The sequence below is a fragment of the Protopterus annectens genome, chromosome 8.part0, assembly GCF_019279795.1.
Source record: "Protopterus annectens isolate FY-2018-M chromosome 8.part0, PAN1.0, whole genome shotgun sequence".
Classification (NCBI taxonomy): domain Eukaryota; kingdom Metazoa; phylum Chordata; order Ceratodontiformes; family Protopteridae; genus Protopterus; species Protopterus annectens.
Genome location: NC_056741.1, coordinates 861,423,837 through 861,438,210, shown reverse-complemented (window position 1 = coordinate 861,438,210; position 14,374 = coordinate 861,423,837). Strand labels below are relative to the sequence as shown.

Sequence of the window (14,374 nt, the reverse complement as noted above, 5' to 3'; positions counted from 1 at the left end):
TTAGCTGGAGTGCCTTCTGTGTGGAGTCTGCATGTCATCCCTGTGGTCGTGTGGGTTTCCTCTGGGTGCCTCGGTTTCCTCCCACATCCCAAGACATGCTGTAGGTGGATTGGGCACTCTAAATTGTCCCTAGGTGTGAGTGTGTCTCTGTGTGTGCTTTCTGTGGAAGGTTGGTTGCTGGGCTGGCAACTCACTACTGTAAAACTCCAATGCCAATCATTCTGCAGACTGTTGTTCTGCTGTGGCAACCCCTTGGCAGACCGCTGATCCACAAGGACATTTTTTCAGAATCAGCATTATCTGGTTTAGTGACTTGCTAAGGGACTCACAGTAGGCAAATACAGGCTGAGACAATCAAACCCCATGGACTGCAGGAAATAGCTTGTTAACAGCTCATAACTCTAATCTTCAGCAGCTAACTGCCAGACTATACAGCTTAAACTGCCTTAATAGTAAACAGCATAATAAAAATGTTTCTGTTGTCTCTCTTTGTCTTCATTCTTTTTATGTGTCTAACACACACACACACACACACACACACACACACACACACACACACAAAAAAAAAATAGTCTGTCAGTCCATGAATATATCAGATGTCAAGGCTGTCTATGGATGTAAGTCACCCTATCCCCCACAGGGCCTTTTTAGGCAATGCCATGAGTTCAAAACTGCTAAGAGAAGCCGCGGTGGTGCAGCGGTAGCATTATCACCTCACAGCAAGAGGCTCTTCTGTTCGATTTTTGGCTGGAGCACCTTCTGTGTGGAGTCTGCATGTCCTCCCTGTGTTTGAGTGGCGCTCGAAAGACATGTGTGAATGGGCGTGCCTTCATTGAAGGTTGGGCATCGGGCTGGCACCTTGGCACCCTAAAAATCAACTGCCAATCATTAGCGGACCGGAGTTCTGCTGTGGTGACCCCTAACCAGGAAAAGCTGAAAGAAAAACTGCCAACATGAAAATTTCATCAAAACATAAATTAAAGATCATGCTGCCAAATGCTAGGAGTCTAAACATGAAACTGCACTCATTACAAGCATTCTTAAACCTGGAAGATGCTGACATTTGTGCAGTCACAGAAACCTGGTTCAAAGCTGCAGAGAGTACCCCAGCTATACCAGGTTACTTATCCTATCATACATTCGGACCTCAAACCATGGGCAGCAAAGCAAAAGGTGGTGGAGTTGAAATATATAAAAAAGACATACACACCTCCAGGCTGGTCAAACAGTATGATGCACAGGAAACACTCCAGGTGCAGTTAACAATTGACAAAGCCCCTATTCAAATCATAGCTAGCTATAGGCCTCCAACTTTGACTCAAGATGCCCACTCCACCTATCTGGACCTCATTGAATCTATCAAGATTCAACCCTTTATCCTAATCCTGGGTGACTTTAACTATCCAACCATAGATTTTAAGAAATACTCATACTAAAACACAAATACCCAGAGATTACTTGATTTCATAATGCATATGCCTTGGACCAGTTGGTCGGCACCCCCACAAGAGTTGAAAATATCTTGGACTTGGTATTAACCAACATGAATAACCACTGCAGCATCCCTACAGTGTCATCATCCCTGGTAAGATCTGACAAAGTGGTCACTTTCGAAGTCACTATCTCCCCTAACCCCCCCCCCCCCAGCTAGGGTCAAACAAAAAACTTCTCCAAAGCTGATTACAACCTCCTGAGGGAAGGTATAAACAGATGCACAGCCCCCTTTCCCTCCGTAGGAAGTGGCACATATGTCCTTTGCCATGGGGAAACATGCAAAAAGTTAACTCACTCTGTTCGCCGTGGAACCTTTCCATGTAGGAACTGTAGTGCTTGTCAATAACTATGTATCTATACCAGCCATACTTTGCAATACTTCATCTAGCTGCTAGCTTAAATATAATTCTTCATGCAAACACAAAGTTAAAAATATACACATAATTTCAGAACTGAAATAAATAAAATTAAACACTTTACATATGCTATGAAAATGCCACTATTCCTTTTTACCCATTTCCTGTCCCCGTCTATGTTTTTTTTCTTTTCCATTGGTTACCAAGATATACAAAATACCCATTCATCCATTTCAGGAGGTAACTGTTAGATAAGGATCCCCAGTAATCATTGTAGTGTGGGATTGTTTTTTTCTTTATCCCTTATTCAGGTGTTTACTGGACGTGGACAAATCTGGACCGAAATGATCATAGAGTTACATGTTCAAGTTGTTCAGTTTAGTAAGACTGGTCCCCCTAAAGTTTAAAAATTAGCTGCTTCCTTGTAGATTACCCCATTACCCACACAGGTTATTAAACAGATGACTTTGTTCTTCCTATGAGAATGACCAGTAGCTCCACTCCAAGTTGGCATCTGATCATTAGCTCTTATTGACCTCGGGCCATCGGTGATGTAGCAGATGTAATGTACCACTACCAATGGCCTACAGAGGATACAGTTTTTGTTCTTTGTAAACTTTTGAATGCAACTGATAACATTTTCTGTAGTGTCCTGTAACTCATCGTGAGCTTGACATAGCATTAGGTAGCATTAATGGCTGTTGAAGGAACACAGGAAATGTAGTCACCCTCTGGTGGACCTAGAGAAAATTTCATGTTGTATTAGATATCATGAGCACAAATTGTTAGATATAAAATGTGGTGTGTGCATGCGTGTGTCTTTGCATACATGCCTGGACATGTGAGTATGATTCTATGTCCTGAAAATAGTGGCATTGGTGAGAATTCGAAGAAGAGACAGTAGAATCATGGAAAGGTGCATGAGTCTGAGGAGACAAGAAGAGGTTGGAAGGCAACCTTTGCTATAAACCTTTTACGTGTCAGGACAAAATGGATATCTCTCACCTATACACCACTGAAACCCTCCTGAAATACTCCCAGAGTATGTGCTTGATTTTATATAACTTTAGTTCACATTCCTCACATTCATTTCCCCCCATCTTTTTATTTCTGCAAAATGTCCTTCAATCCTGAATCCTTCTACTGCCCTTTTATATGCAGTAGTAACCTGAATTAACACACTTATCTTGAATGTTTGCAGTAAAAGCCATGCTATGTTTCATGCATCTTCACTTCATCGAAAAACCTAATCACTCAATAGATTTTTGTCGAACCCTATTCATTGAAGCCTCACTCCATCAAATGTGCATTTAAATGAAAATTTTCACAGGGGAAAAAACAGGGACAACCAAGCGAGCATCACAAAAATAAAATTTAAAACCCACTCAGTTGGGGGGCTGCACCCCCCACACCTCCCCTAACTAAGTATTCCGACTCTGAGATCACACTACAGTGGGGAAAAGGGCAAATTCCCAGTGATGGTCCACTGTTGCTTTTACCTGGGAAAATTTTTGCTTAAATGTATGTTTGATGGAGTGAGACTTCAACGAATAGAGTTCAACAAAAAGGTATTCGATGATTAGGGTTTTCGACAAACTGAAGTAGACCCATGTTTCATAATTTGTGAATAATAAAGGATTAGTAATGAAGCATGTGTCAGGTTCATAGTTATGATTTTAAGAATTAGCAGCTAATGGTACAAAATAGAAGCAAAATTGTATGTATGGGGAACGTATGACATGTAAAATGTACAAGGCAGATAAATATTGTTCACATACAGTACAGTAAGATAAGTTGACCATTCATATACAAGTAATAGTAGATTAGATGTACCATACTAAAATAAATGAAATTGACACTTACTGTACCTAATACTTTTGCACAGCAAAAAGCTACACTGATCTTTTTGGGTCAGTCTGTATGCATGGACAGTTAGGAGCCATGTGGCTGAAACACTACTATGTTCTTAAAGGGCCATTTGCATATATCCCATAGGCCTCCTCTACAGCAACGGTCTGACTATCTGCTTGGTATATAATTTTTATTAAAGAGATGCTTTTGCTGAAGCTTCTTTCAAAGTTATTGGTGGACTAGCCAAATAGGCTAGTGACTTCTTGGGACACCAGAATTGCTCTGCATCATTATTATCATCATCTTCACCCCCCCCACACCATATTCCATATGATCACTGACACGGTGACATTACAACATCTATGACCGTAGTCTGTCACAAACTTAGGGTAATATGCTGTCTTGAATGTGTCAGTTAATTTTGATAAATGGTACTTTCTCTTCACTTTTGGGAAAGACATCTTCTGCCATTAGTTTTATCCCAAGGGTGCTGAACATTGCCACAGCATATGTTTATAAATGAGCAGTCAACATTTTAATAGCAAACTGAGCTGCGAGCTAAAACAATGATCAACAGTTTTATGAGATAAGACAATCTCTGAGGTTGGGGAGTATGCCCTTTTGGGGGTAACTGTACAATCTTGGGATTAGTACATATAATTAATAGGGGGTATGGGTGCAGCCCCCCCCTCTGACTCCCCTCAAACAAGATAGTTTAAAATTTGCATATGGTTATTCTTTGGATGTTTACATGCTGACATTAGTGGCATCAAGATTTGAGAGTTTTGATAATTTTAAGTGGAGTCATATGTATTTAGGATATATATATATAAGTGGTGAGGCTGGGGGACTACTGTCCTGCAGGTATGGGAGAAGCTGCCTATAAAAGTGCTTTAATGATATTACAGAGACTGTCATAATTGCTGTAGTACTATAATGATAAGAATTTATTTTTCGGAGTTGTGGGACTCACATTTTGGGACTTGCAGTTTTGTTAAAGGTGTAATGGAAGACACTCTGCTTCTGCCTTATTGTGAGGAAGGTACCAGACCATCATTAAATACTGTGTTTAAAGGGGTAACGTCTACTCAGTGGAGCATAGCGGGGAAAGCATCACACCTGAAATTGGGGGGTGGGGGGTGCCAGATTCACACAGCAGGTATTCAAAGTATATACTAGTGCACAACTGTTTTGCAAGGTTGCCATCAGTACACACTGCTATATTTAGTTTGAATGAAGAGGTTAGGAAGCCTGCAGCATTTTTGAAAATACTGATCAGTGAAATCATTACTATATAGCTATATAACAATATCATAAGATACCTCTGCTTTTTGAAACATTTTTATTTTTAGTACTAGAGTTCCCTTTGTATCTCTAGATACAGTAGAGTTCTGTACTTCAAGTACCATGGCCTAGTATCACTAGCAGAAACTTTACTCATTTTTAAAAAATGTTTTCCTTGTTCTTTATATAAGTTCACTAAGGCCTCAGAGTGTGAAAGGCTGCTCGCATACAGGTGTATGAACTTAAAATTCTCCCATGAAAAGTCAGTGGCTGATTCTTTCTGCTCTGCTGTGTAAACTGTTACAGTAGATCAGTGGTATGTTTAAAAGAAATATAATAATCTAGAGATCCTGCTTACTGAGGCATTTGGTTACCAAATCATCGTTGGTCTTTGTTCATAAGGCATAAAATAAGACAGCATTATTTGTCACACACCTGTCATTCTTTTTAGTATCTTTGACAAAGTTATATCATATAGGGCATATCAAGATATTTTTAATGGCATTGCATTTCTAAAAATGCAAGTTCCTTTAAATGGTACTACCACAGTGCAAAGAAAGCAAAATGACAATTCATGTCACAAGTAAGGCCTTCTACAGGAGTGGGTCTACTTCTAAAGACCGAACCGACGATTCCCCGACACAGAAATCACCGACGCCAGAAAACCGACAACACACAAACCCGACAACGCGAAACACCGAACACCATAACACCGACACACGGAACGTAAACAACACACTACACTACATAGCATACACACTAGCCCTGACCCAAACCCTAACCCTAAGGTCCGACACTATCGCACACTTCACCTACCTGCACCCTAACCCTAACTCACTTACGCACCCCTAGCCCAAGCTCCGACACTAACGCACACTTCACCTACCTGCACCCTAACCCTAACTCACTTACCCACCCCTAGCCCAAGCTCCGACACTAACGCACACTTCACCTACCTGCACCCTAACCCTAACTCACTTACCTGACCGCTCCTACCTCCGTCACTGTCGCACACTTACGGGGTCGCGATCACACATTACCCTTGTCGGTCTTTCCGCTGTCGGCGAATCACCCTGTCAGTATACGTACCTGTCGGTAATCTGGCGTCGGTGATTTCTGCGTCGGGAAATCGGCGGTTCGGTCTTTAGAAGGGGTCCCAAATGCAGACATACTGACAAAGTATACATTAGTTCTTATTGAAGTGTCATAACAGCCTACAAAATTGCTAGCAGCTTCTTGCCCCTCATGTCAGTATGGTGCTGAGTGTAGGTAGACATCAGCACTTGCTAACAGAGGTACACTGCAGTCTGCTTCTAGGTGGAGCCCAGTACATCTATGGCCTAACAAGCAGACTTTGTTGCACCACAATTCCTTCATTAATTTGGAGATGCTCAGCATTTTAACAAACTTTTACATACAGTCAGTACAAGAAAAAAAAATAGGTTCTGCTAAAAGGCTAATAGTTTCCCATTCCGATTGCAGTACTTTGAGAAACGTTGTGCAAGGAAGAACCATTACTTTCCTTCCAGTAGCATTCTTCTGGCTCTTCATATGTTTCTGTGAAGATTATGAAGCTTATCTTGTTGGCCATCATTACTTATGCTGAAATCACATACATCGGTTTTCCAGACTATAGATAACGGGTCCTTCTTACTGGCTGATATCCAACCAAAGTAAGTCAAAAGAAGATGATCACGCAGTTTGAGATTGTTTTCCTTTTCATCTTCCTGCTGAGCATTGTTAATTTACTAGTTTAGGCTTCTTCAGCAAAGATTTTGCTTGCCATTGTGATGATCCTTAGAACGCACGGGAGATTGTGCAGTGGAGAAAAGTCATAACATAGGCTGGGTTAGAGGAGTGGGTGGGTGAAAACAAAAGAGATTTTCCAATTTAATGATGTACCACCCAAGGCACAGTAACAGGCAGGATGAAAGCAGGAGCAGTGATGCAATGATTATCCAAGACACACACGCACACACACTAACCAAGATTTTGGGTAAGAACATTATTTTATTATTCAGTTACTACTGTAACCATGCTGTCCATCCACCCACAACCCCTTAACCTCAAAATATTGCATGTAGTGTTATAGGAAAGATGATGTGAACAGGTCTCCTGCCCTGGGTACCAACTTAACTAGTTTGATAGCTTACAAGCTATCAGTAAGGGGTTGTGAGTGCTATTAATAGACAGCTTGCAAGCTCTGTTGTTTTTTTTCAGAACTACCTTTAAAGGCAGAAAGTTGACAGACATTTTGCAAGTTGATTATAAGAAAATACAACTGTGATCATTTAATTACAGTATGAAAGCTGACAAACTTTCTTTTTTGGAGGATCTGAGGATGGAGGTCACCAAATGTATGTGTTCCACAGGGTACCAAATTCACTTTCAAGTTCTATGCAATAAACTGTTTTTTAATAACCACTTGGACCATGGCAGAAATGGGTCACTGTGAAATTTGCCCACCATCCAAGATAACAAATGAGGAAAAAAGTATTGAAATAAATAAATTTGTAATCACATGCATATATTTATTGACTGCTGGCCTTCTGCATTTCCAGTTTGCTTGGATCTCTCTTGAAACTAGTCCAGTCCTCTGCAGAATGGCGGCCTTACCTCATCTGAGAAACACTGAGACTGCAGCTACTTCTGGAGTGCTCACTGATTTGAAGGAGTAACTATGCTTTGTGATCTTGAAGGTAGCTGAATTGAATTGTTACTCTTACATCAAGTTGTGCTTCATATGATGCCTTCCTTTTCCAGAATCAAAGAGAAGGCCAAAAAATGTTCAATTAAACAATTAGTTCCAACAAATGAATTCATCTTAACTCATTCACAGACAAACAAGTGCAAAACTATCAGTTTTGCCAACATAGAAATGACACTATTTCTATCATGAGTGTTTTGAAACTGAAGTCTTTATGTAGATAACATTTATTATTGTATTTTTGTAGTCAATTATTTAAATATTCTAACCTCTATATATATTTTATGCATATATTTGTAGTGTTTAGGATTTTATTTAAAGTTTTGTTCAATGGGTCTATTTTGTAGTTGGATATCTTATTTTGAGGCATGTCTTTTATTTTGATGTTTAATGGGACTTTTATTGTGACTTTTTTCTTTGAATGGGAAATTATGTCACTTCTTGAATGCTTATTTAAATGGTTCATTTCCTGTATACTTTTGTCTGAAGAAGTTTATATATTTTATAAATGAAAGCGCTAACTTTATATTCATTTCTGTGTCCAGAGTGGTATTTTCTCCTTACATATTTCATTCAGTTTTTGTTTTGCACTCGTTTGTCTGTGGCATTATGGAGAATTGTATTGCTACTGGGTCACAGCTGTTATTTGAATCTACAGATTCACATTCTAACAACCATTCATCTAATGTTGAACCTGGTGTATCTAGCAGCTATGGGAAACTCACAGCGTTGATTGAACTGTTGACACAACGCGTTGACTCCTTGGCAAGCCAAGTTGCAGGAGTTTTGCCTTGTGTACCCGGAAGTGCTAGCAACAGCTCTCAAAAGGATTTACCATCACAGCCTGTGGCTACAACTTCAAGGGTTGCCCTAGGATCGCAGGATCGGGGTTTTACAACTACAAACACCTCTAACTCTACTCCATTGCCTTGTTCTGGTAACCGGACATCCAGTGGAAATGTCGTGAATGCTAATTTCGTGAACAACGAATGTGATAACTCTATAAGTACTGTTCAGCTTTGCCCTGCTTGAATGACTGGCTTAAAGAGCTGGCAAGCATTTTAAACAAAGTTACTGTAGAAACACAAGCAGGGCATTCTTGTGAGAACGAGAACACCAAAATTAACAACTTAAAAATATTTGACATTAAATTGTTTGTTTAAAAAGCTTCAGATTGAAATTCAGTATCTTACTGAATGTATCAAAAGGAAGCAGGTCCCAAAGGGACTTCGACAGTGGCGTTTTCCCACTGGTATTATTTTAAACTCTACGTTCCACAAAGAATTGTTGAACTTATTTGACCAACAAGGACTTGAATTCATTGAATGTTTGTTAAAAAATTATCAGAAGCAAATAGACTGTTTACAGAACGAACTAACAGACTTGGATAATGCTATCAGGTCGGACAAGGATTTTCAAAGATACAAATTTGACTTTTTACGCATTTTTTCTAGTTTAGATAATGCATTGAACAAAATTAGAGAGAATAAAATTAAAAAATTGAACAGGGACTCGCTAGCATATTAGTGGAATATTTGGTATTCCTAAAATTCACAAAGGTCTGGACAATGTTCGGTTCAGACCAATTGTGGATGGTAAGAGGAGTAAAGTTTCTTTTATCAGTCAGTTTTTGGACTTTAAATTAAAACCAGGGCTAAATAGATTTTCTCACATCATCAAGGATTCTTGGCACTTTTTAGATAAAGTTAAAAAAATTAGATGTCCAAGACAGTTTTTGCTTTGTGACTATAGATGTGGTTAATCTGTTCACAGTTATCCCACACGAAGTAGGTTTGGTTTGGTTGGAAGAACAACTGTTTGCAATGGGAATATTTGATCAGGAAGAGATAAACACATATGTTAAGTTAATGGATTTGGTTTTATGCAACAATTTTCTGTTTTTTGAAGATCATTTTTTTAGACAATGTACAGGTGTAGCTATGGGGGCGGCCTGCGCCCCCCATTTATGCCAATTACATTATGGCTTTTTGGGAAGCCAACTTTGTTTTAAACAGTGAATATCGTCCATTTATAAAATTTTATACACGTTATTTGGACGATATATTTATAATTTGGGAAGGTGAGAGGACAGTACTGGAAGCCTTCATTGAGTACATTAATCAAACCGTTTGGTTTTTGAAGTTTACCCATGAAATTGATGAAGAAAAAATTACATATTTGGATATATGTTTGACATATGTTAAAGAGAAGGGTTGTCTTGCATCCAGAATTCACAGAAAGCCCAGCTTTTCCAACTCATACTTGCATTTTGACAGCTGGCACCCTGGTCATCAAAAAAGAGCCATTATTAAAGGCCAAATGGTCAGGGCAGCACGCGTGGTTAGTGAAGAGGTGGACTTTCAGCTGGAGTTGGATTTCATGGTAAAACTTTTTTTGAATAGAGGGTATCCTAAGTATATGTGTGACGAAATTAGGAAAGAGATACTGTTTAAAAGGGAAGGTGGTATTATTCAACCCATTCTTAAAAGTAAAGATGGCTTTTTTAGTGATACAGTTGATCAATGTAAGAGAAATGTTTTATTTAATGAAAACTTTTTGTTTGTTCTCACCTTCAATGCTGACGCTGATTACATCAGAAAGATCATTGAAAAGAATTGGGAATCTTTCGTCAGACTAAAAGAGTTCAAAGGTTTTGTTGAACGCAAACCTAAATTCATTTTTCGTAAAGATTTGGCCCTGAAGGAGATGTTTGAGAGAAGTGTTATAATTAATGACAACGTCAGTAATAAAATTATGGGTAACTTTAAATGTGGTAGATGTTTGACCTGTGTGCAGGTTTTGCCTACAGGGAACAGAATTGTGATTAACAATATACCCATCAACATCTTGGGCCATCATGATTGTTTTTCTGTCAATGTTGTTTACCTTGCCAAATGCCAGGTATGTACTGCTTTTTATGTGGGTAAGACCTGTAGACGTTTCAGGGAGAGGATAAAAGAGCATATATTGGATATTCAGCATAAGAAGCCTACTAATGCATTGGCTAGACATGTTATAGCACACAATGATCACAGTTTCAAATTTTGTGTTATACAACAATTAGTTAAAGACCAACAGGGCAGAACCACTGATTATCATTTAGATGTATGCGAACTTAAATGGCAGTTTAGATTGAATGCATACCAACATCCGGGTTTGAATGAGTTTATATCAATCAAGCCATTTTTGAGGTTAAGGCATATTTTAGGTTAACATGCACCGTTTTGAATTTTTATAGTAAGTTACATTTTATATTAGGGTTATACACACATCACTATCATACATTAGTATACACATTCATACACACTTTTCATTTAAACAACATAACAATTTAATAAAGTTTCAATCATTATGCTTTTGGTTTTATTTTTAACACAATCAATATTTTCACAGTTTATTTCAAATTAATACCAACATCCTTACTATTCAACTGCTTTATTCCAATTTTATGTCTGACTTTCAGTGGGTGGAGTTTTTTGTGGTTGTTTTTAATTGTTTTTATTGAATTGACGCCTTTTCATTCGGATTGGTTCATTGAATTATTTGATTCTATTTAAGCCTGGTTCAACACACTCTGATGAAGTCTTACGGGACGGAACCTAGGTCAGTAGTGGTGAACCTGTGTGTCGTCGTGCAATAAAGTGCTGTTGGTTGAGCTCATGCCTCTGTGGAATTATTTTTACAGTCGGGTTCTGGTTCTTGGTTTGACTCGCTAGCATATAACAAGGGTTTGGCTTACCCCTTGCCCCCTTCTAACCCTGTGAATGATGTAAGGAATAGTTCAAGTGTAATTGTTAATGTTTGTGGCGATGATTCTCATTTTGAACTTGATAATAATTGTATTGACCACAATAATGTTGACAGTATGAATAGAAATGTCGGCTCTCCGGTTAGAAGGAGTGAAAGGCTAGCTAATAGGAATGCCAATAGTGATTCTAGTTCTAACTTTCACCAACAGCAGGGTTTTCAGAACCAGAGGAATTCAAACAACGCAGGGCAGCAACATGCCCCTCGTTTTCAGAATCAGAAGAAAAGGAAGTTTCAGAACAGGAGGAAGAGATAACCACTTTGGGTCCTCGTGGTGAAATTTCAGTTGGGACTCTTAATGTAGTAGATTCTGTGACTGTTATAACTAATGCTACCAAGGAATTTAAAATTTTTAATTATTCCTCTTTTGAACCTGACCCATTACTTGTGGACATTTTGGCAAAAGGTCTTTCATTCGTTCCTGCATTTAGGAGCAACATTGCTAGGTCCTTGATTGACCTAAAGACTTTTACTAGAAAATTAAATTTGAATGTGATGTTTACTAATACTCCTAGTCTTATTAAAGATTTCAAAGTGGCTAGCATTTTTAACCCACCCTTACATCCTTCTATTTCACTTTTTGAAAAAATTTGTGAGAATGACTTTAGAAGTTTATTAAATGTACATTATCCAGTTAATTTTTTGGATGACAATCTTACTTTCGAGGAAAAAGATGCTTTGAATAGCCTAAAGTTTGCTAACATACGAATATGTAAACCAGATAAAGGGGGTGGTTTGGCCTTTATGGATAAGGCTGATTATACAACTAATATGTTGCTTGTTTTGGACAGTGCAGCTTATGTATGTGTTTCTCTTAATGAAATTAATGGAGCCTATCGTAAACTTAAAGGTTTCATTAATGATTTATTCATTGAAGGCCGCATTGACATTGACATTTAATTTTCTTAACATTACACACCCAGTTATTCCTACATTATTTGGGTTGCCAAAAGTCCATAAGAACTTAAATAAACCCCCTTTTCGTCCGATCATCGATGGTAGGCAATCTATCACTTATGGGTGTGCCAGATTCATTGACTGTAAACTAAAAGATTTACTAAAAAATCAAAAACAAATTTGCAAGGATTCCTGGGCTTTTTTGGATTCTTTAAATAGTTTTCCTTTTGATGAAGATTTAAATTTTTTTACCATCGATGTTTGTGACTTGTACACTTGTATACCACAATACCTTGAATGTGAATGGGTTAGGGATTTTATGTTGGACCAGAAAATGGATGGGCATGTTATTGATTTGGTCATATACTTACTGGAACTTGTTTTAGCTAACAATTATTTCCTTTTTGAATCTAAATTATATTTGCAACAAACAGGTGTAGCCATGGGATCTCCCTGTGTTGCAACCTTTGCCAATACAGTAATGGCATTTTGGGAAACACATTTTTTATTTAAAGACCCTGTTTTCCAGAGTAAGGCTGCTTTATATACCCATTATTTGGATGATATTTTTATTCTTTGGAAGGGTGATAGACATTCCGCAGCATCATTTATTGAAAAAGTTACTGATTTCTTGGACTTCACTTGGGACTTTCAAGAAAAAGAGACTTCATTTTTAGATGTAAAATTAGTCAAAAATTTTGTTTTACACACATTTACATCTAGGATTTTTGGAAAACCCACTTACTCAAATGCATTCCTCCATTTTTCTAGCTGCCACCCCTTCCATCAGAAGAAGGGAGTTGTTAAGGGACAACTAGCTAGAGCAGCTAGGATGGTAACTTTAGATGAAGATTTTTTTGGATGAGTGTAGTTTATTAAGGGACATGTTTATGAAAAGAGGTTACCCTATTAACTTATTGGATGAACTCATTTTTGGGGTTACATCTAAAAGGACATATGTTTACTTTAAACCAATTCTAAGTTATGTTATTTCATCTGGAAATGAGAATCTTGAGTGTGTTAATGATATTATGGATCCACCTGATTCCTTTAACACAGCAATTTGAGCATGAAAATAACAACAACTTTGGAAATTTGGGTTTTATTACCACTTTTTCTAAGGATGCTCCCTTTTTGAGGGATATCATTTTTAAGAACTGGTACTTTTTAGTCGAGGATAGTACAACAAGAAATTGCACAGTGGTGCAGTGGTTAACATTGTCACCTCACAGCAAGAGGTTCTCTGGTTCGATTCTCGGCTGGGGTGCCTTCTGTGTGGAGTTTGCATGTTCTCCCTGTGTTCGCGTGGGTTTCCTCCGGGTACTCCGGTTTCCTCCCACATTCCAAAGACATGCATCTGGAGCATTTCTCCCCGGGCCTCCGCTGAAAACAGGCTCTGTGGAACCTAGTCGGACTTTCCCGGTCAACAAATGATAAATAAAAATAAATAAAAATAAATGTGGGTGAAAGGCCTCTTGTAATTTTTAAAAAAGGTAGGAACTTAAAAACTATCCTTGAAACAGTAAATTTTAAATGTCACTGCCCACACTGTGGGATGTTTAAATGTGGATCATGCCGTTGGTGTAAATTTATGTGTGTTGCCAACATGTTTATGATCAATAAGAAAAAATATTACTTAATGGATAAATACAACTGCAACACAAGATGGGTGGTCTACTTGGCATTATGTCAGAATTGCCCGTCTTTCTAAGTTGGCAAAACTGATAGGGTTTTTAAAAATCGAATTTATGAACATTTTTACGCCATTTCTAAAGAAAATATTACAAATGCCCTGGCTAGACATATTTTGGCCTTTCACACACATGAATTTTGTTTTTTAATCATTGATAGGGTTGTTGAAAAAATTAGGGGAGGTCCGACTTCCTTGCAACTTGAGGAGAAAGAACTTTTATGGCAACTTAAGTTGAACGCTTCAGTTTCACCTGGACTGAATGACACTATTTCTATCATGAGTGTT

The 14,374-nt window shown here is 38.2% G+C and overlaps 1 protein-coding gene across 1 annotated transcript in view; it reads left to right on the top strand.

The window, feature by feature from the left end:
* Positions 1 to 14,374, top strand: part of LOC122808355 (SLIT-ROBO Rho GTPase-activating protein 3-like) — an 881,720-nt gene that overhangs the window by 462,493 nt on the left and 404,853 nt on the right. The window lies entirely within an intron of this gene.